The sequence below is a fragment of the Bos grunniens genome, chromosome X (assembly GCF_055505025.1).
Source record: "Bos grunniens cultivar Pamir isolate PY7600 chromosome X, Bosgru_T2T1.0, whole genome shotgun sequence".
NCBI classification, from domain to species: Eukaryota; Metazoa; Chordata; class Mammalia; order Artiodactyla; family Bovidae; genus Bos; species Bos grunniens.
Genome location: NC_141194.1, coordinates 39,294,598 through 39,317,193, shown reverse-complemented (window position 1 = coordinate 39,317,193; position 22,596 = coordinate 39,294,598). Strand labels below are relative to the sequence as shown.

Genomic DNA, 22,596 nt, shown 5'->3' with positions numbered 1-22,596 from the left:
ATGGGGACACTGAGGTTTAAAGAACCTAACTTTAACTTGTTCAAAGTCATACAGTAAGAGTAGGGGCCCAGGTGTGGAACCACAATTTGAACCAAAACTGCCTGGCTTCTGAGCCTATGCTGGCAGCCATGATGATGCTTCCACAGCTTTTCCTCCTTCTCTCTCGGAGACACTTTAATTCTTCTTCAGACCAACCATTTCCCCTTCCCCACATGCTTAAGAAGCTACTGAAAAAAGACCCCAAATACCCAAAACAATCCTGAGAAAGAAAAACAGAGCTGCAGGAATCAGGCTCCCTCTCTTCAGACTATAATATAAAGCTACAGTAATCAAAGTAGCATGGTATTGTCACAAAAACAGAAATACAGATCAATGGAAGAGAACAGAAAGCCCAGAAATGCAGATTTTTTACCAACTAAGCTATCAGTTCAGTTCAGTCGCTCAGTCATATCTGACTCTCCGTGACCTCATGAATCGCAGCATGCCAGGCCTCCCTGTCCATCACCAACTCCCGGAGTTCACCCAGACTCATGTCCATTGAGTCAGTGATGCCATCCAGCCATCTCATCCTCTGTCGTCTCCTTCTCCTCCTGCCCCCAATCCCTCTGAGCATCAGGGTCTTTTCCAATGAGTCAACTCTTCGCATGAGGTGGCCAAAGTATTGGAGTTTCAGCCTCAGCATCAATCCTTCCAATGAACACCCAGGACTGGCCTCCTTTAGGATGGACTGGTTGGATCTCCTTGCAGTCCAAGGGACTCACAAGAGTCTTCTCCAGCACTACAGTTCAAAAGCATCAATTCTTCAGTGCTCAGGGAAGCCCAAATCCATGCACCTATGGTCAATTAATCTATGACAGAGGAGGCAAGATTACATAATGGAGGGAAGACTATCTCTTCAATGAGTAGTGCTGGGAAAACTGGACAGCTACCTGTAAAATAATGAAATTAGAACATTCTCTAACACCATACACAAAAGTAAACTCAAAATATATTAAAGACCTAAATGTCCAATTGGATATTATAAAATTCTTAGAGGAAAACATAGGCAGAATACTCTGACATAATAGGCAGATACTCTGCAGCAACATCTTTTTGGATCCACCTCTTGTGTAATAAAAATAAACAAATGGGACCTAATTAAACTTAAAACCTTTTGCATGGCAAAGGAAACCATAAACAAAATGAAAAAACAACCCTTCGAATGGGAGGAAATATTTGCAAACAAAGCAACTAACAAGACATTACTCTCCAAAATATACACACAGCTCATGCAGCTCAAAATCGAAAAAAACAAACAGCCCAATCAAAAAATGGGCAGAAGATCTAAATAGATCGCAGATGGCTAATGAACATATGAAAAGATGCTCAATATTGCTCATTATTAGAGAAATGCAAATAAAAACAACAATGAGGTATCACCTCACATGGGTCAGAATGGCCGTCATCAAAAAGTCTACAAATACTAAATGCTGGAGAGGCTGTGGAGAAAAGGGAACCCTCCTACACTGTTGGTGGGAATATAAATTGGTACAACCAGTACAGAGAACAGTATGGAATTTCCTTTTATAAAAGTTTTTTTTAATTTATTTTTAATTGGAGGATAATTGCTTTACAAAGTTGTGTTGGTTTCTGCTGTACAACAACATAAATCATCCATAAATATACATGTATCTCCTTCCTCTTGAACCTCCTTCCCACCTTAACTCCCAGAAGTTCCTTTAAAAAAACCTAAAAACAGAACTACCACATGATCCAGAAATCTCACTCCTGGGAATATATCCAGAGAAAACCATAATTTGAAAAGATATATGCATCCCAGGAGAAGGCAATGGCACCCCACTCCAGTACTCTTGCCTGGAAAATCCCATGGACGGAGGAGCCTGGTAGGCTGCAGTCCATGGGGTCGCTAAGAGCTGGACATGACTGAGTGACTTCACTTTCACTTTTCATTTTCATGCATTGGAGAAGGAAATGGCAACCCACTCCAGTGTTCTCGCCTGGAGAATCCCAGGGACAGCGGGGCCTGGTGGGCTGCCGTCTCTGGGGTCGCACAGAGTCGGACACGACTGAAGCGACTTAGCAGCAGCATATGCATCCCAATCTTCATTGCAGCACTATTTACAATAGCTAAGACATGGAAGCAACCTAAATGTCCACTGACAGAGGAATGGATAAAGAAGATGTGGTACACACATACATATATATAGTCATTTAAAAAAATGAGACAATGTCATTTGCAGCAACATGGATTGACCTGGAGATTATCATACTGAGTGAAGTCAGAAAGACAAAGACAAATACTGTATGATATCACTTATATATGAATGTAAAAAAATGATACAAATGAACTTATTTACAAAACAGAAACAAACTCACAGATATGGAAAACAGACTTTAGGAGTTTGAGATTAACATATAAACACTGCTATATAAATAAATAATGAACAAGGACCTACTTGCTCCTTGGAAGAAAAGCTATGACCAACCTAGACAGCTTATTAAACAGCAGAGACATTACTTTACCAACAAAGGTCCATCTAATCAAAGCTATGATTTTTCCAGTGGTCATGTATGGATGTGAGAATTGGACTATAAAGAAAGCTGAGTGCCAAAGAATTGATGCTTTTGAACTGTGGTGTTGGAGAATACTCTTGAGAGTCCCTTGGACTGCAAGGAGATCCAAACAGTCCATTCTAAAGGAAAGCAATCCTGAATATTCATTGGAAGGACTGATGCTGAAGCTGAAACTCCAATATTTTGGCCACCTGATGCGAAGAACTGACTCATTGGAAAAGATCCTGATGCTGGTAAAGACTGGAGGTGGGAGAGAAAGGGAAGACAGAGGATGAGATGGTTGGATGGCATCACCGATGCAATGGACATGAGTGTGAGTAGGCTCCGGGAGTTGGTGATGGACAGGGAAGCCTGGCGTGCTGCAGTCCTTTGGGGTCGCAGAGAGTCGGACACAACTGAGTGACTGAACTGAACTGAAGGACCTACTGCATAGCACAGGGACCTCTACTCAATAATCTGTAGTAACCTATATGGGAAAGAATCTGAAAGAGAATGGATATTACATATACATAACTGAATCACTTTGTTGTAAATCAACTATACTCTAATATTTAAAAAGCTAAAATAAGAAAAAGAGAAGCTACTGGTCCCTCATCACCCAGACACAATGTGGAGACAGGGAGGAACAGTTCTTTTAGTGGAGTCATTCCCCTCTAGCATGGGCTAAATTGTGTATCCCACCCCCAAATATACAGGCAGACCTCAGAGATACTGTGGGTTTGGTTACAGACCACTGCGATAAAGCGAGTATTACAATAAAGCAAGTCACACCCATTTTTGGTTTTCCATCGCATATGATAGTTATGTTTACACTATACCATTGTCCATTAAGTGTGCAATAGCATTATGTCTTCAAAAATGTATATATCAATGTAAAAATATGTTATTGCTAAAAAAAAAAGTGAACCATCATCTGAGCCTTCAGTTTATGGTAACCTTTTTGTTGGTGGACAAGCTTGCTTCATTGTGGATGGCTGCTGACCGATCAGGGTGTTCATTGCCAAAGGTTGGAGTGTCTCTGGCGAGTCTCAAAATAAGACGACAATGAAGTTCTCTGAATCAATTGACTCTTACTTTCATGAACGATTTCTCTGTAGCATGCAGGGCTGTTTGATAGCATTTTACTCACAGTAGAGCTTCTTTCAAAATGTGAGTCAGTTCTCTCAAACCCTGCCACTGCTTTATCAACTAAGCTTATGTTATATTCTAAATCCTTTGTCGTCATCTCAACAATCTTCACAGCATCTCCACCAGGAGTACACTCCATCTCAAGAAACCACTTTCTTTGCTCATCCATGAAGAGCAACTCATCTGTTCAAGTTTTATCATGAGACTGCAGCAATTCAGTCGCATCCTCAGGCTCCACTTGTAATTCTAATTCTCTTGCTATTTCCACATCTGCAGTTCCTTCCTTCCCTGAAGTCTTGAACCTCTCAAAGTCATCCAGGAGGGTTGGAATCAACTTCTCCCAAATTCCCGTTAAGGTGGTATTTTGACCTCTTCCCACAAATCATGAAAATTCTTAATGGCATCTAGAATGGTGAATCTTTTCCAGAAAGTCTTCAATTGGCTTTGCCCAGATCCATGAGCGGAGAAGGCAATGGCACCTCACTCCAGTACTCTTGCCTGGAAAATCCCATGGACGGAGGGGCCTGGTAGGTTGCAGTCCATGGGGTCGCTGAGGGTCAGACACGACTGAGCGACTTCACTTTCACTTTTCACATTCATGCATTGGAGAAGGAAATGGCAACCCACTCCAGTGTTCTTGCCTGGAGAATCCCAGGGACGGGGGAGCCTGGTGGGCTGCCATCTATGGGGTCGCACAGAGTCAGACATGACTGAAGTGATTTAGCAGATCCATGAGAGGAAGAATCACTATCTGTGGCAGCTATAGCCTTATAAAATGTATTTCCTAAATAATAAGACTTGAAATGACTCCTTGATCCATGGGCTACAGAATGGATGCTGTGCTTAGCAGGCATGAAAACAACACTAATCTCATTGCACATCTCCATCAGAACTCCTGGGTAACCAGGTACATTGTCACTGAGCAATAATATTTTCAAAGGACTCTTTTCTTCTGAGCAGTAGGTCTCAACAGTGGAGACCTTCAAATATTCATAAGACAGAAAGAGAAGAAAAAGTCGCTCAGTCGTGTCTGACTCTTTGCAATCCCATGGAATAGTCCATGGAATTCTCTAGGCCAGAATACTGGAGTGGGTAGCCTTTCCCTTCTCCAGGGGATCTTCCCAACCCAGGGATTGAACCCAGGTCTCCTGCATTGCAGGTGGATTCTTTACCAGCCGAGCCACAAGGGAAGCCCGATACTCAGTAAACTGTTGTAAACACATGGGCTGTAATCCAGGTTTGTTGCTCCATTTATAGAGCAGAGGCAGAGTAGATTTAGCATAATTCTTAAGGCTCCTAAGATTTTCAAAATTGTAAATGAGCAATGACTTCAATTTACTGGCGCCAGCTGCAGCATTAGCTCCTAACAAGTCATCCTGTCCTTTGAAGCCGAGCAGTGACTTCTCCTCTCTGGCTATGAAAGTCCTAGAAGGCATCATCTTCCAAGAGAAGGCTGTTTTATCTATACTGAATATCTGCTGCTTAGTGTAACCACTTTCATTAATGATCTTAGATTTCTGGACAACTTGCTGCAGTTTATCCATCAGCACTTGCTGCTTCATGGTGTACTTTTGTTGTTCTGGAGACAGCCTCCTTCCTTAAACCTCATGAATCAACCTCTGCTAGTTTCACACTTTTCTTCTGCAGCTTCCTCACCTCTCTCAGCCTTCACAGAACTGAAGAGAGTTAGGGCCTCACTCTGGTTTAAGCTTTGGCTTAAGGGAATGTTGTGGCTGCTTTGATCTTCTATCCAGACCACTAGAACTTTGTCCATATCAACAATAAGATTGTTTTGCTTTATAATTTGTTTTTTCTTCCCCCATTTGCTTGTTTGTTTTGCCATACCATGCGGCAAGTGGGATCTTAGTTCCCCAACCAGGGATCAAATCTGTGTCCCCTGCGGTGGAAGTGTGGAGTCTTAACCCCTGGACTGCCAGGGAACTCTCACTTTCTTATCATTTGTGTGTTCCCTGGAGTAGCATTTCTAATTTCGTTCAAGAACTTTTCCTTTGTATTCATAACTTGGTTAACTGTTTGGTCCAAGAGGCCTAGCTTCTGACCTGACCTATCTTGCCAACCAGTCCATTCCGAAGGAGATCAGCCCTGGGATTTCTTTGGAAGGAATGATGCTAAAGCTGAAACTCCAGTACTTTGGCCACCTCATGCGAAGAGTTGACTCATTGGAAAAAACTCTGGTGCTGGGAGGGATTGGGGGCAGGAGGAGAAGGGCACGACAGAGGATGAGATGGCTGGATGGCATCACTGACTCGATGGACGTGAGTCTCAGTGAACTCCAGGAGTTGGTGATGGACAGGGAGGCCTGGCGTGCTGCGATTCATGGGGTCGCAGAGTCGGACATGACTAAGCAACTGATCTGATCTGATCTTGGCTTTTGATGTGCCTTTCACACTAACTTCATCATTTCTAGCTTTTGATTTAAAGTGAGAAACATTACCATCTTTCTAAATTCCATATATATGTGTTAGTATACTGTATTGGTGTTTTTCTTTCTGGCTTACTTCACTCTGTATAATAGGCTCCAGTTTGTAAAGTAATTAGCCTCCAATTAAAATAAATAAATTTAAATTTAAAAAAATAAAATAAAGTGAGAAACATGCAGCCCTTCCTTCCACTTGAACATTTAGAAGCCACTGCAGGGTTATTAACTGGCCTAATTTTGATATTGTTGTCTCAGGGAATAGGGAAGCCCAAGGAGGAGAAAGGGGATGGGGGAATGGCTGGATGGTGAAAGAGGAGTCAGAACACACACTGGTTACGTTCATGATCTTATATGGTCACGGTTCTTGGCACCCCCAAACAATGACAATAGTAACACCAAACGCCAAACACAGATCACCAAAACAAATGTAGTAACAATGAAAAAGTCATAAATATTGCAAGAATTACCAAAACGTGACTCAGAGAAACGAAGTGAGCAGATGCTGTTAGAAACATTGCACCCACAGACTGCCCGACCAAGGGTTGCTACAAACCTTCAAGTTTTAAAAAAACACAACTTCCACAAGGCACAATAAAGCAAACACAGTAAAATGAGGCATGGTTGTATGTTGAAGTCCTAATCCCTCAGTACTTCAGAATGTGATCTTATTAAGGTATAAGGTTTTATAGAGGTAATCACATTAAAATGAAGTCATTAGAGTGGGCCCTAGTCCAGTATGATTTGCGTCTTTATAAAAAGGGGAAATTAGGAGAAAGACACACACCAAGGAACACCGAAGACTGCAGCAAACCTGTAGAATCTAGGCGAGAGGCCTGAAACATTCTCCCAGACGCCCTCAGGAGGAACCAACCCTGCCCACACCTTGATCTTGGACTTCTAGCCCCCGGAACAATGGGACAATATTAATACGTTTCTGTCGTTTATACCACGCTCACTCTATGGTACTTTGTTACGGCAACCCCCGGAAACTAATACATCCTCTTTCAAGGCTGTCGCGACCTTGTCACCTTTCACTCTGGCAGGAATTAGCCCCCCAGTTCAGAAATCTAGGGGAAAAGTGACAGAAGGCAGTTTTTACACACACCCCCATCTCACCTCTGACGCTTTCCCCAGATGGGCTAAAATGTCTTGTTGCTGATAAGAGGCCATCTAGACATCTAGAGGATGAGATGGCTGGATGGCATCACTGACTTGATGGACGTGAGTCTGAGTGAACTCCGGGAGTTGGTGATGGACAGGGAGGCCTGGCGTGCTGTGATTCATGGGGTTGCAAACAGTCGGACACAACTGAGCGACTGAACTGAACTGAGACATGAAAAGTCCTAGCCAAAGGCTTCCAGAATCATAATTTTTCCTTTCATGGCTGAATGAATGGATGAGTGAATGAATGAAGTAAAAAATCACTAATGCCCTTAGCCTTGCTCTAAATAGAAGTTTTGCCGTTTATGAAATTTTGGCCCACAAATTTTGATAGAAAACTAAGTACCAGAAAATTAAAAAGCATACTGACTCTGCTGACATGAACAGGAGGAGTGAGTGGTGGTCCCTCTGGATTAAGGAACAAACGGACCCAAGGACAGTTATGGGAATCCAACCTGCTCACCAACAGAATGACCTCACCAATAGTCTGTGTTTCCCTTACTCTTTCTCCTGTCTTACTGCAAATCTTTTGTGAAGTATCATGTTATCAGTGTACAGCTCAATGAATTTCTACAAAGTAAACTCATACGTTCTTCAGTACTGAGGTGAAGATACATTTTGATGTATTAGTCATTCTGATGGGTATATTACAACCTCAGAGTGGTTTGAATTTACATTTCCTGGATGACCAAGGTTGTTGAACACCTTTTCCTGTACGTGTTGACTTCCTCCTTTCGATCACTGGCCCATTCCTTCCTCCCTTATTTCTCTCTCAAAGTCCTCCCTTTTCTTATTTAAGAGCCAGTCGCCCAAGCACAGGGAGAGGGGCTTTTTTGGAGTTTACCAAAGGCAACTGCATCCCCCTCTGCCCATGTCCTTGCTCTCTTATGGTCTCCAAGTGCCACAGACGTCGAATGTCACTGCCCCAACACAGACGGGCCCCAGCAGGGATTTTGTACATGTGGATAGGAATGCAGTTTCCGTATTCAGGCCTTGCCCGGTCTGCCTACCTTGCAGAATTATTTTTCATTACATAAGACTCTGCAAAAGGCCTTGAGTTGCCGAGAGGAAATGTGCTGCACAAAATGCAAAATAACAAAAGCATTGCTAGCAAAGAATGGGAGGAAATCCATCACGCCCTTGTCAGTGGAAGGCTGCTGGCAGACTCATCCCCACCTTAACCTAAAAAGCAAGCTCTGCAGGCTCTAGACAGCCTCCTGGCCCCCCGCCTGGCCAAACACTCAATAATTCGCCTATCAATTAAGCCTGAGGAGAAGGCTATGAGAAGCTGGAGGAGACAGGATGTGAGCAAGAGCGAGGGAGAAAGGCAGGCAGTTGAGCGGAAATTGCTGGTTTGTCTAAGGCCTCTCGGATTAACCTTATCCTGGCTCTCCCAAATGACTAAGAACTGCTCAGTCTGTCCATCCATGAAATGGGCCTAACTGAACCAAATAGTACTTCTACTTTGCAGACATCAAAAACATAACTTTCATAAAAGCTTAAATCACTTGCAGTTACAGAAAGCAGCAAGGAGGCAAAACCAAGACGCTTAGCTGAATCTAACCCTAAGAAAACATCAAGCAAACCCAAATTGAGTGACATTTTGCAAAATGGTCCTGTACTTTTCAAAACTGTCAGCATCAGTAACATCAAAGGTCAGGCTAAGGAGAGCTGGTGCAGGCTGAAAGGGAATGAAGTAACCAGGCAACCAGAGATCATATGTGATCCTGGATTAAACTCTGGAGCAGAAAAACTACTAAAAGGGACATTTCAGGACAACTATTGAAATTTGAATATGTGCTCTGTATTAGATAATAGTATTGCATTGATGTTAAATTTCCTGAATGTGATCATTGTACTGGGATGATGTAAGCAAATGTCTTTGTTCTTTGGAGAATCACACTCAAGATTTAGGAGTCAAGGACCCAATGTCTGTAACTGACTGAAATTATTCCATCAAAATAATCAGTGTGTGTGTAGAGAGAGAGAGAGACAGAAAATAGCAGAATGTCAACAATGGGTGAATCTGGGTGAAGTGTATATGGAAGTCTGTGGCTTTATTCCTGCAATTTCAATTTTCAAACTAAAATTTTGAAAAATATACATACGAGATGCTCAGGCCAGATTTAACAGTGGATCCCAGGTCGGCACAAGAAGACTGTGATTTCAGAGGGATGATGGCGGGGAGGTGTAAGTCCGCGAAACAGGTGAATCTGATGGGTTCCCTAGCCTCCAACCTGCTAAACAAACCCGAATCTAACTCCCATGTCCACCTTCAAGAAGGGAGATTTCATTCACAATTCATGGCAAAATCTTCACCATTCTAGAAACAGGTTTTGTGGATGGAGTCATGTGTTCCACTGCTGTGTAAGCTAATTCTGTTAGGGGCTTCCTTCCTCTTAGGAATGCAACCCTGGAAACCGTCCTGACCTTCAGCAGGCCCGTGCCAGCACACCTAGAGTTTCTTCCCACTGGTCCATACCCTGCTGTACTGGTTGCTGAATGTTTGGAATATCATCTCTGGCTGGAAGGAACAGCTCCTCCCTACTAGAGGTTGTGTACCTGCATGTGATGCCTGGAACTGCAGCAGCCTTTTTGGGACCAGTTGGAGGTTGACACTGACACATGTGCCCAGAAAGGCAAAGCTGAGAGGATCAGAGAAGAGAGAACCTAGAAGTATCGTCTTAGGGATCTTCTTGTGTTGGGAGTTTCTGTCACTTGCAGCCAATAGCATCCTAAGATGGCAGCCTAGACATAATCTGAGCCCTTTGAAAGGCGCCCCTAACTGAGGGCAGTTGGAACAGAAAGGCCTGCCTATCTCAATACACAATCACCCATGAGAGTCTAGGTAGAATGAGGTATGGGCATGAACTGGTAAATGAGGCCCCCATGGTATGGCCCAAGACATCTTAGGGCATATGCGTGAGCTAGAGGTCTGGGGCACTCCCTTCTGTCAAGAAGAGACCACTAGAAAAGCAGAATTTCTTAACAGGTTTCATGGAGTAACCAAGGACCCAGAGATCCTGCTAGGAGTCTGGGAGGCAGAGCAACAGAGCATGGAGTAGGGACTCCTATGGGAGGAGCATAAACCAAGGTGGAGGTTGTCTCCACAGAGCACTCTGCATTGCCATAACAGTCATAATCACGTGAAAGCTTTCAGTCTGAACACTCTTCTGAATTCCCCAGTGTTCACCAAGATGCACTGTCTCACTCTTTCCTCATAGAACCACAGATCACAGCCCGCTAGGGTATTAAGAAGCCCGAGAGACGACTATACAGAAACTCAAAGAGGGCAAGTCACTTCCTCCACAGAGGGCCAACCAACCTGCTAACTTGGTCTGGCCTCGATGGAGTAGGTACTGCCACATGTCTCTTAAGCCCTGGAAAACACAAGAAGGGGGTCCCAGAAGTTGGCCTTGTGTTTCTGAAGTTGCCTCTTCCTTCTTCCGCCTGGACTCTGTGCTGCACGGAGTACCGTGCTGTCCAGCGCGGGGTAAGTGCATGCACCACTGTCCCCACCAGCACCTTTGTTTTGGCCCAGACCTGACCTTGACTTAGAAGTTGGCATTCTTCATGTAACTCACAGAGAATCCACTGGCTCCCAAAGCATCCGTGGGCCATGCAGGCTGTAATGTTGAATTTGTGGGAAGGTGGAGGAGCACGGCTATGCGGCACGTGTTGGGGGAGGGGGCATCTTTCACCCGGAATTCAGTGTGGAGGCGTGAGAGGCAGAGGTGCTGAGCATGTCCCGTGGCAAAGGGACTAGAAATTCTCATCATAAATCAGACAGTTATAACCACCCTGGAGGCCACCAACAGGCAGCTTCTGGACACAGTGACTATCCTGGGATGCTCACTGGTGCAGAGTAGGGCAAAGGTACTGTGAGCTTAAGATGCTAGGATCAACTCTTGGTCAACGCTGGGAGGAATTCAGTGTTTAAATAACACAATTTTGCTGCTCTTGGGTTGACAACTCCAGAGTAGCTCTTGCAGAGTCTCCGGGGGGCTCCAGCATGACTGAGCCCCTAGATGCCCACCTGCTCCTCAGCTTACCCTTCACTGGTTTCCTGCCCCTCCCCCTCAGTGTGCTTCCTGAGGTCACCTCCCAAATGAACTCCCTGTCTCCAAGTCTTCATTTTTAGGCTCTGCTTTTAGAAGGAACTCAGATTTAGACCACATCAAAGGTCCACCCTTCCCGACAACTGCCAACCGTGCCTTCCTCTTTCCCCTCTCCCTCCCTGGCCCCAGTCATCTTCGTGTCAGTGTCTTCTCTCCTGGATCTCGCTCCCAGCCCACATGACCTCCTGAGAGCAGCTCTTGTACTGCCCAGATTCTCTGCCCTTGCTCCGCTCACCCCCATTACAAGGTCCAGTGGAGTTTTTCCAGTAATTTGGGGAAACAGGAAAGTCTACCCCGAGATCTGGACTTAACCTAGAGGAAGGAATAAGGAAACAAAATAGCGGTACTCATATTATTTGCCCTGTTACTGAACAGCATCTCTCATGATACCCAGCAGATAGGTGAGGTAGCAGATTCAAGCTGGCCACTTCTGGTTTCACACTCCTCCCATTGAGAGAAGAGAGTCTAGGCTCCCGTCCCAACCCCTCTGATCTGGGTGCCCTCTGTGACTTCTTTGATGAATAGAATATGGCAGAAGGGAAATATGCCACTTTGGGTGCTCAGGCCTCAAGCAATTGGCAGCACTTCCTGTCTCCTGGAACACTCACTCTTATAGCCGCCATGTGCAAAGTCATACTCATCTACTGGAGAGACCCTGAGTGACATAACGAGGGAGTTCAGCTCAGTAACCCAAGCCTTCTAGCCTTTCCTGCCCAGGTACCTGACTTGGTCCACCTTGACCTTCCAGAACAACCAGGCTGCCAGCAAATACCACTGAGTAATCGCAGCCATGTGACAAGGAGCAAAAGAATCGCCCAGCCAAGCCCTATGTGAATTCTGACCCCCAAAGTTGTGAGATATAATAAAATGATTTTCTTTGGAAGCCACTAGGTTTGGGGACTATTATCCAGCAATAGATCACAGGAATAGTAGGCAATGAAGAAACGCTTCCTGAATGAAAAAGTGAAGGAAGGGTAGGAAAGGAGGTCGCCCAGAGGAGATGAGGGAGAAAAAGGCAAGTCCCAGTTCTCAGGAGGCTGTACTGGGGCTGAGTAAATGTCAGGTACTTGCCATGCTCATAGCCCCATTTTCAGGAGAGCCAGGTTCCTTTTGCATTTAACTCTGTTGTCTTGTTACCATTGACCGGGTCAGGATTCAGCACCCCAGGAAAGACAGGAGATATCCTGGCTTGAGAACTCTGTCTGCCCCAAGCAAGGCTGGTGGGTCCATGCAGTGTAGTGTGGAGCCCACCCGATCAGACCAAGGTGTCCAGATCCAGTTCTGGGCACCTTGAGAGCAAGCAGTGGAAGCCAAGACAAGTTGGGTCTCAAGAACGGAGGTGGCCCCAGAATCTGGAACACCCAAGGACAAGACAGATGACAAGTGTGGCCTCTGCTGTGGCTATTTCCAGAACCAAGGCAGCAGCCCTCCAGGGGCTCTCATAAACTCTCACACCTGTGTTAGCCTCTGCATCTCATTCTGCCTTGCAACCCAAGAACACCTAACAGGACGGAAAAAATCAAGTGAATAGCATGTCTGCGTGCATATGCTTCGAGCCTCGCCACTGGCTCAGCAGTAAAGAATCTGCCTGCCAATACAGGAGACGCAGGAGATGCAGGTCTGATCCCTTGACCGGGAAGATCGCCTGGAAGAGGAAATGGCGGCTCACTCCAGTATTCTTGCCTGAAGAATCCCATCGACAGAGGAGCCTGGCAGGTTACAGTCCGTGGGGTTGCAAAGAATTGGACATACTGAGCACACACACACAGCATACAAATGCTTCAGAAGTGCGTGTGTGTGTGTGTGTGCACGCCTGAGACTTGTGTGTGTAAGCGTGAGAGTGAGTGGTTTGCTAGGATCTCTGGGCTTAAACCTGGGAAATAAAATACCACCCCTCCTGGGTGTTTCCTCTTAGAAAAGATTTTCTTTACAATTTTCACTGTGGTGGGGTAAAAAGTCAGCCACTGTTGTAAAGGGTGGGACATTGTTTATAAAATATGTTTAAGCCTCATAGTTCAAACAGAATGTTAATGAGGAACCAATAAGATAAATCAGATAAAAGCCACACTGCTCTGATTTGAGCAGAGGCACAGAGCCTGATCATCGGTGCCAGCCTGATCATCGGTGCCCTTGGCCATGAGGTGGCCTCTGGGGTTCCCTAAGAGTTCAGAGATAGAGTATCCTGGATGAAACTGGAACCCTTGGATTCTAGGCCCTTCTCTGCCACTAGTTAACTCCATGACCTAATCTCTCCCAGCTTTCTTAACTATTAAATTAGGGACTGTACTAGGGACTGTAGCATCAGGATGCTCTCAGGTGTTTCCAATAAAAAGCATTTCGCATAGAACAAGCAGCCCAGAGGTAGGTGGTCTGAGATTTGATGGCCAGATAGGTAGAAAGATCTTGGGTCCTTGACGACCTTTCTGTTTGATCATTTCCTCACAGTCACAAAATAACTGCTGCTGCTCCAGTATCTTATATCCTTACAAACAGCATCCAAAAGCAGGAAGAACGTTGGCTGGGTGATGGTGGCAACAATCTCCTTAAATATTTCTCTTTTCTTGAAGAGAAAAAGACTTCTGAGAAACCCGCCACCAGGATCCCTGTTAAGTTCTATTGGGCAGGAAAGGGACTCCCTAAACTAAATCATCAAGAAGTAATGTTTGTAAAAACAACAACAACAACAAACCACCGTTTCCATAGGATCCAACTATCTCACTCCTGGGCACATATCCAGAAAAGACAAAAACTCTAATTTGAAAAGATACAGGCACCCTTATGTTCATAGCAGCACTGTTTACAATAGCCAAGACAAGGAAGCAACCTAAATGTCCATTGACAGAGGAACGGATAAAGAAGATGTGGTACACACATACAATGGAATACTACTCAGCCATAAAAAGGACCCAGTAATGCCATTTGCAGCAACATGGATGGACCCAGCGATCATCAAAGTGAAGCAAGCCAAACAGAACACATATCATATGATACTGCTTACATGTGGAATCTGAAAAAATGATACAAATGAACTTATCTACAAAACAGAAATAGACCCAAAGACACAGAAAACAAACTTATGGTTACCAAAGAAGAAGAGAGGAGGGATAAATTAGGAGCTTAGGATTAACATATAAATACTACTATACACAAAACAGATAACCACCAAGGACCTATTGTATAGCACAAGGAGCTATATTCAATAGCTTGTAATAAACTATAATGGAAAAGAATCTGAAAAAGAATATATATATATATATGTATAACTGAATCACTTGGCTGTGCACCTGAAATTAATACAACATTGTAAATCAACTACAGTTTAAAAAAAAAAGTACTATTTGTACTATGGTTTAGTACAATTATGAATCATGTCCTGGAATTAAGCCCGCCTTTCACAAACACATTGCTATCCAACATCAGGAAAAATCTAGACTTTCATCAGCAAGCAACATGGGAGGTATAGCTATTGGTCAGCTCAAGGAGATGCAGCTCTCTGCCCCACAACCCTCACATTTTCAGCAGCTGTAAAGGTCCAACCAATCCCTGGGTCAAGAAGATCCCCTAGAGGAGGAAATGGCAACCCAATTCAGTATTCTTGCCTGGAGAATCCCATGGACAGAGGAGCCTGGCAGTCTACATTCCATACGGTCACAAAGAGTCAGACACCACTAGTGACTCAACAACAACAAAGATCCAACCAGACACTGACAGAGAAAATGCTTTGTCCACTCAAGGGGCCGAAAGACACTCAGTACCAAAGTTGTGCTCGAAGGTCTTGCACACTGGGACTTACCTGATACAGATAAGCATGATTCTGCTGGCTGAGAACCCTCTGTTTCCTGATGACTCTGACTCCACCCTTCAGAACCAGGCTGTACGGAGAGAAGATTTAACCCAAGTTGAGAATGTAACTCACAACCCTGGTTCCCATCCTCAGCAGGCAACCAGCATTCCAAGCCATCAGATCTAATGACCTAATCTCCTCTCCTTGCCAGGGTTTTGCATTGATTATTTGACTGTGTACAGGATCTGTGCTTGGACAGACACTGTTAGTAGTCAAGCTTCATCTGCCCTAGCACTGTGTAGACACAGGGCAGTGCAGTTCATGGCACCTGTGCATACCAGCCCTTAATCCACACTCTGCTCATAATGAACACGGGGGGCCTCCCTGTTGTGGACACTTCTGAGCACTGATTTTTTTTAACCTCCCCACAACCCCAAGACATCACTCTCCAATTTGTGAATCCAACCAGTTTGGGAAGGGTTTAAGAACACAATGCATATAGTCCTTACAGTTTCTTATGACAGAGGATGCAAGGAGCAGACCCCTATCATACCCGAGAGAAAACACAGAGGTACACAGTGGTTATTAATGTGGGAAGGTGGTAATTCACAGCTGATTAAAGTTTTATAGATGAGGTGGGGTTTTAGGCTGGCGCTATTGACCTAAGCCAGTTTGGTCTTGCATAAAAACCCACTAGGTTCTTTTTGGTAAATCTGTGACAGAGGTGAAGTGAAGTGTAAGTCGCTCAGTCTTGTCCAACTCTTTGAGACCTCATGGACTATACAGTCCGTGGAATTCCCCAGGCCAGAATACTGGAGTGGGTAGCCTTTTCCCTTCTCCAGAGCATCTTCCCAACCCAGGAACTGAACCGGGGTCTCCTGCATTGCAGGTGGATTCTTTACCAACTGAGCTATGAGGGAAGCCCTGTACCTTTCAGTAATTCGAGGAGGGTGAGGTTTTAGGGCCCCTCTCCATACCGTGCCACCAGGTTACTGTCAGAGGAAGTCTTTAAGCCAACTTCTGAACAAGCTACGCAAAGCAGCCGTATAACTGGTCCTGTAAATTCCATGACCTTCCAGCCCCCCATCCTTTACAAGCTCCAGCAGCGCCTCTCAGGAAAGTTTGCCCAAGGCAAATGCAAGGAAAGTCTTGCAGCGGGATTCTCTAACCTTCTAGTCTGACTCCAGGGGCACAAGATTCACCAATTCAGTCACTGGATGCTCGTAGGATCATTTAGGAATCAAGCTCGTGGGGCCATTCCTTCGAGAACCAACCACAGAGCGAACCGCATCTTCCCAGCCTGAGCCCTCCAAGTGTTGAAGTCCAGCTCTGATGCCTGACCAATCCACTCCCCCCTCGAACTGCTTCCGCCAGTGGGAACTCATTACTAAGGCCCTTTATGCTAATAAACAAGACCTCTGGGGCTGATTGAAGAAGCTCAGGTCTTGGTGGGCTCCAGAGCGTGGGCTTGGTGATAACATGCTACCTGACTATTCCTAAGTGCGTGTCACCAGTTAGGTCCAGTACCTTCTCCTAAAGTACATGAAACCGAATAGATAACAGATACATCCGGCCGCGGAATTTACATTACAGACACATAACAATTCTACGCTTCCTGCTCCCGTTGACGCAAATAAAAGAACCCGTGACAATTTAGCACCCCCTGTGGTGAAGTTTGGAACCGCCCAATTAGAGAGGAAAAAAATGCTCAGAGTTCAGCCAGCCAGCTCTTTTAGGGATTACGAAGTGTTTTATAGCAAAGACGACGGTGGCCCGAGTTGGGAGGGGTGGGGGTGGTTCTCAGACCTTCTGCCTCAATTAGGGCAGTTTCGCTGATTGTAAACTTGCACTGGCCCGCCGGATTGGACGGCCTTTAAAATTTTGAAAACCTCTGGGATAGTTCCTGCGGGGAAGAGGGAAGAAAAGAGGGATGAGAGGAGGGATAGCGGGAAGAATGGGAGGAGATGAAACAGGAAAGGAGGCCAGGCTGGCCTCCGGGGGAGGCAAGGGGGTGGTGGCCGGGTTCCCCCATCCATACACCTTGGGCTGCTGGAGAGTGGCCTTCAGCCCCTCCCCAAGGCTGAAGAAACCGCCCTGCCCAGGGCCATGGCGGCTTCCGGAGCAGCCCACGCCCGGGGCTGGTCCACGCCCGCGTCTGGAGGCTCACCCCTCCAGCCCAACTGCGAACCACTCCGAAGGGTCACCCCAGCTCCAGAGATCTCCGTGGGGCTCCAGCGGAGGCTTCCGTCGAGCTACCCCTGTAGTTCAGTTTCCCCCTTTGCTGGCTTCGGCCTCCACCCCCCTCCTATCTCCAGGTGCTGATCCTAGAAATCCTCCCTAAAAAAACGTCCCCCATGCCAATCTCCATCTCAGCCTCTGCTTCCCCAGGAAGCTCGACCTGCAGGTGGTGACTCTGCCCACCTGAGATCGCAGAGCTGGGAGAGAGAGTGCCGGCGCCGGAGCCCAGGAATCATCGAGGGGGAGAAAAGAGGCAATAACCAGATTGAACGACCAGCTAGTCTGTGCACCTCTCCTGGTCTGTTACCAGGATGTTAGCCGCAGGTTTCAGGCTGTGTGCACGCTCAAATCTTCCTTCTCCGGAGGAGCGCAGTCCCCCACATCCTGTGGGTTTGCCGGCTTCAAACCAGAGGGGGCAGGGAAGCGGAAAAGAATGCGGACACCGAGAGGAGGAGGCGAAGACGAGGACCGGCGCGCCTCTGTCTAATATGTAAAGAATGGCCCCTCTTCCCTGCAAAAAATGTGACAATTGACACCCCTCCCCCAACAGCTCCCTCCGGCACTGAGAGTGTTAAGCCACCTCGTAGCGGGGAGGCCGGCCTCCCTACAGGCTATTTCCCTGGGCCTGCCTGGCTGGGGATCAGGCCCATTGTTAATAAGTAATGACAGCCCAGCTCCTCCGTGGATTCCCCTGGGGTTTTGTGTCAGAAATGTCTTCCCTCGCTGCCGCTCGAGCTGACAGGCTCCGGCTCCCGGCAGGCAGCTGCGAACACAGGCCAGGATGCCCCGCGTCACCGGGCCCAGAGCCCCAGGGCAACGGGGAAGGCGGTAATCCCATTCCCCCTCCCTTCTCAGGTGCAGATGACCGCAGTTGTCTGCAGGAACCGGCCGGAGGGAACCCCTTGGCCTCCTTCAGCGAGGGGTGGGGCCGTGCCCCGCTGAGTGGTGAATTCCTGACGCCTTCTGCCAGCAGGAGCCGGCCGCCAGCCTCCGTCCCTGCCTCTGCTCTGTGGGGGATTCAGCTCACTGGGTTGTTGTTGCAGGCTGTTGACGCCACTATTCTAAAGATGCTCCCGGAATAAGGTTATTCTGGTGTACTTGCTTACTGGCGGGAAGTTCTTTCTTGTGTCTGCCCTAAGTAACCCAGCACATTTAGCATTTCACATGCACCCAGAAAGTTCACAAATGAAAGCCTGCTGGAACCTTTGGGAGAAAAGGAAAATATTGGCTCCACCTTGCCAGTGTGAGGTCCTCCTGTTCAGAACATAGGTTTTTTATTAGGATTCAGGTCTGGTGATGCCAACAGAGCAAGAGATGATGACAGGCATAGACAAGATAAGTGGTTATACTTACAAATCCCAAGAGGAGGGGGCAGGCTAGGCCACGGGAGGAGGGGCACACAGGGAAGCACTGGGGTTGGTCAAGAAGCAGAGGGAGAGTGGGAACTGGTGGGCAAGAGCCTTTAATGTGGGTTCTGCGAAAAGGAACAGGCAAGCCCGGGTAAGCAGGTTGAGGATTGGCTAGGCTCCGGAGCACTGGGGCTGCCCCTAGCTGTTTGATTGAAAATAAAAGTAAAAGTCACTCCGTGGGGTCTGACTCTTTGCGACCCCATGGACTATACAATCCATGGGATTCTCCAGGCCACAGTACTGGAGTGGGTAGCCTTTCCCTTCTCCAGGGGATCTTCCCAACCCAGGGGTCGAACCCAGGTCTCTCGCATTGCAGGCGGATTCTTTACCAGCTGAGCTACCAGGGAAGCCCCTAGCTGTCTGATTAGGGCTGGGGAATGGTGGCCTGGAATGTGAGAGTCAGATAGACAGGTGGTGAGGAGTATGGCTCTGGATTGGTTTATTTGCATTTGAAGGGTACGCTCAGGCAAGATGTTTGTTCACCATCTCTGAAACTGGCAGATCCTAGGAAGGGCAGTCCCTCCTAGGTTAGCAAAAGCCCCAGATGTCAAAGCATCAGAAACACACAAAAAGGTTTGGTTAATACAAGTTTATAAACTGTCTGGAATAATGTTCGGTTTATTGTTATTTGAAATCCCCTCATACCACATTCCTAGCACCATTATTAATAATAGAAGATAAAGGGACTTCCCTGATGGTCCAGTGGCTAAGACTGCATTCCCAATGCAGGGGGCCCTCGGTTCGATTCCTGGTCAGGGAACTAGATCCACATGCCACAACTAAAGATCCCATATGCTGAAACTAAAACCCAGCACAGCCAAAATAAATAAATATATTCTTAATTTATAGAAGGGACTTGGCTGGTGGTCCAGTGGTTAAGAATCTGCCTGCCAACACAGGGGACACAAGTTCGATCCCTGGTCAGGGAAGATTCCACATGCCTCGGGGCAACTAAGCCTGTGCGCCACAGATACTGAGCCCACACTCTAGAGCCCGTGCTCCACAAGAGAAGCCACCACAATGAGAAGCCTGTGCACCCCAACTAGAGCAGCCCCCACTTGGCACAACTAGAGAATGCTCTCATGCCTTGCCTGCTCTCAGCAACAAAGTCCCAGCACAGCCAAAAAAAGAAATTAATTTAAAAACATACTTTAAAAAAAGTAATAGAAGATAGAAAACCCAAGCATTCATCAGTATCAGTATGCTGCTGCTGCTGCTGCTGCTAAGTCACCTCAGTCGTGTCCGACTCTGTGCGACCCCATAGAGGGCAGCCCACTAGGCTCCTCTGTCCCTGGGATTCTCCAGGCAAGAATACTGGAGCGGGTTGCCATTTCCTTCTCCAATGCATGAAAGTGAAAAGTGAAAGTGAAGTCGCTCAGTTGTGCCCGACTCTTAGCAACCCCATGGACTGGAGCCTACCAGGCTCCTCCATCCATGGGATTTTCCAGGCAAGAGTACTGGAGTGGGGTGCCACTGCCTTCTCCGCAGTATCAGTATAAGAATGGTTAAATAACGATGAGCTTGCCATACTGTGGAATAGTATACAGCAAATAAGAAAAGACATACCTATGCGTACTGATATCTACTGTGCACAAGAGAAGTGCTAAATTTTTAAAAATTGTAGAATAGTTCACATACACAGTATAATCTCATTTATGTAAAAACAAAATGAATTACAACAAACCTTTAGCTGGTATGCATGCATACATATACATAAATGAATAGAAAAAAGGGCTGGAAGAATACAGCCCTAAGAGTTAGCAGTTTTTACCTCTGGGAGAGTTCTTTCGGAAATGGGTATAAGATGGACTCAGAAGCATCAAGGGTTTATTGGGGAAACACCTCTGAAAGGAGCAGGGCAGAAGCAGGATGGGGCAGGGAAACCAGCAGCCATAGAGGGAGATCTGAACAGCTTCCAGCAAAGGGAGCCCATTACAGCAGTACCATGTGGGCGGAAATGGCCGGGCTTGGGTGCTACCAGCTTGCTCAGCCATTGGCTGGAGCCAGCACCCAGAGTAACACTGTGTGGACTGTGAGGCTGTCAGCTGCCCAGACTCCGAATGATTGGAGGGGGGTCAGAGTAGCTCAGCCTCCTGTCTGCCAAGATGACGTGGAGTATAGGGAGGAGGGTGACCGGGAAACTTTTAGTTTCCTAGCCCTCGACTTTGTACTTGGAGACCGTATCCATCTATGTAAGTTACAACCAGAGGGACAAATATTCTGCCTGGCTCTTAACTGACTCCTCCTCCTCCTCGCAAGTCCTTGCCTGCTCTCAGCAGCTGCAGTGGCCCAGGAATCCACCCAGCTGCAGCATTTACCCAGGTTTTTTTTTCCTTCTCCTACTGGCATTAGCTAAGAAGACCATATGCTCAAATGCGCTGTCTCTTCTTCCGACTACACCATCCTAATATCGCTAACATTCCTTTCTAGGAACAAGTTTGCAGCACTCTGTGGACTCAGTGTGCCAAGTGCAATGCTAATGCTGGGGACAGAAGAAAGAGCTTAGGTCCTCTCGGGGGAGATGGAGAGTCACGTTTGTAGTGTCAATCTTTTCAGGGCAGCGTGTGCCCCTTGCAGAAGAATTTCAAGTGAGAGGAGGCATGAGTGTCCTAGAGGAAGGGGGCATGGTTCTGGGCATCCCAAGCATGGTTCAGCTTGAGGAAAGCTTCTTAAAAGGGTGGCATTAGGACTTGGACTTGAAAGACGCAGAAGGAAGGAAAAGAGCATTCCAGTCAAAGGGAACAGCATAAATAAAGGCAAGGAGGTGAGAAAGTGCAGTATATTTATAGGCTCCAGTATAATTCAAGAGTACAGAAGCCAATGGCCTTCAGACTAGTCCCAATCCAGTGTCTCCCATAATATCTTCCAGGATTAGGTCTCTCTTCATCCTGGCCTTATGGCTTCCCATGGTGTTGGATTCATGGCCAAATTCTAAACAATGACTCCCCTGCCACTCCAGACTGCTTACAAAACGGCTGCCACTGTTCCCAACCTCACATCCTCACACCACACTGACCAGGGGAAAGGAGAACAACGCCTTCCAATGGCTATGAAGAAAGACACTGTGTGCCTCACTGTACCATAAATTCCAACAAATGTCCCCTGACATCTCAATGGCTAGTGGGCTTATGTGCCTATCCCTGGGCCAATCACCGAGGCCTGGGTGGATTTCTGGGCCCTAGAGGGACATCATGGTTGGAGGTAGTTCAGCTTAAAGATAATGTCAATTCCTGTGGGGCAAACAAGTTTCAGAACTTACCATTTACTCCTAAATCTAGAATAGGAGTTGAGATATGAATGTTGCAAAAGCCTTCAAAAGCATCGTTAGAGGAAAAGACAGGACAACGTAGAGATCTATAATTTTTTTCCCTGCTACACTTTAATTGCCCTTCGCGGGCATGCACTGCATAAATTAAGAGCTAGTTAATGCTGTAATGCGTAAAACAATTTCATGCATCTTAAATATTGCACTTGTACTTTAATTCCACATTAAGTGGTCCCCTGAAATTTTTAAATTTACAAAGTCACTGCTGTGCTACATGAAAAAGGTGCTAATTAAGTGTTAATCAGTAGCCAGATAACCTTCCCTGAACCCTACCCAAGGTCTCCAAAAATGACCCATTGCCAGAGAATGTGATGTGATGGCCACAGAACAGAGAATGCAGACACGGACGTGAAAGGGTTTCTTAGCCACATCCCAGCCAATTAAGGCAGAGTTGCCTATTATGCAGTTCTAATTAAATG

The 22,596-nt window shown here is 46.4% G+C and overlaps 1 long non-coding RNA gene across 21 annotated transcripts in view; it reads right to left on the bottom strand.

Moving 5' to 3' along the window:
• Positions 1-22,596, bottom strand: part of LOC147340181 (uncharacterized) — a 274,415-nt gene that overhangs the window by 96,748 nt on the left and 155,071 nt on the right. For 15 of the 21 annotated variants that reach the window (XR_015158633.1, XR_015158635.1, XR_015158628.1 and 12 more), the window contains one exon: positions 15,215-15,293. This is a non-coding gene — a long non-coding RNA (uncharacterized LOC147340181). Of the gene's footprint in view, positions 1-279; positions 930-2,329; positions 3,057-15,214; positions 15,294-16,374; positions 17,169-22,596 lie in introns of those variants that run through there. The other 6 variants (XR_015158643.1, XR_015158634.1, XR_015158647.1 and 3 more) reach the window with 5 other exon arrangements.